This window comes from Penaeus chinensis, chromosome 22, assembly GCF_019202785.1.
Source record: "Penaeus chinensis breed Huanghai No. 1 chromosome 22, ASM1920278v2, whole genome shotgun sequence".
Lineage (NCBI taxonomy): Eukaryota > Metazoa > Arthropoda > Malacostraca > Decapoda > Penaeidae > Penaeus > Penaeus chinensis.
In genome coordinates this window covers 17,394,996-17,395,834 of record NC_061840.1, presented here as the reverse complement: position 1 = coordinate 17,395,834, position 839 = coordinate 17,394,996, and positions in this window count along the sequence as shown.

Genomic DNA, 839 nt, shown 5'->3' with positions numbered 1-839 from the left:
TTCATCCAAGTCGACGCTGCCAAATTTCGGTCAAATAATTTGCGCGATCTTTTGTGCACGTGGTTGGAGCAATCTCTGTTTTGAAATGAATTCTTTGAGAAATATTTTAGTGTTCCCAGGTGGTTTAGACTAAAGATGGTTTGTTGTGATGAGCGAAATGACGAAAGGGTGTCGGAAATTTGGCACGTTTGTCGAATTTGGATTGAAAACGTAAGGGTGAAGGAGAGAGAGAGAGAGAGAGAGAGAGAGAGAGAGAGAGAGAGAGAGAGAGAGAGAGAGATAGAGAGAGAGAGAGAGAGATAGAGATAGAGATAGAGATAGAGATAGAGATAGAGATAGATAGAGAGAGAGATAGAGAGAGAGAGAGAGAGAGAGAGAGAGAGAGAGAGAGAGAGAGAGAGAGAGAGAGAGAGAGAGAGAGAGAGAGAGGAAGAAGAAGAAGAAGGTAATAATGAGAAAAAAGACAGGCGAAATGGGGGAACAGGGTGTATGGAGGGCAGGGGGGGGGGGGTCAAGGGAGTAGGCGGAGATAGAGATGAATGGGAAAGTGAAGAATAAGGAGAAGAAGAAGAAGGAGAAGAAGAGGAGAAGAAAAAGAGGAGGAAGAAGAAGAAGAAGAAGAAGAAGAAGAAGAAGAAGAAGAAGAAGAAGAAGAAGAAGAAGAAGAAGAAGAAGAAGAAGAAGAAGAAGGAGATGGAGATGAAGAAGCGAAGAAGCATAAGATAAAAAAGAAGAAAAGAAAAAGAAGAAAAAAGAAGAAGATGCATAATAATAATAAAAAGAAGAAAAAGGGAGAGAAAAAAAATATCAAACGAAAGGAAGAGAGAAGAGAGGCAAGG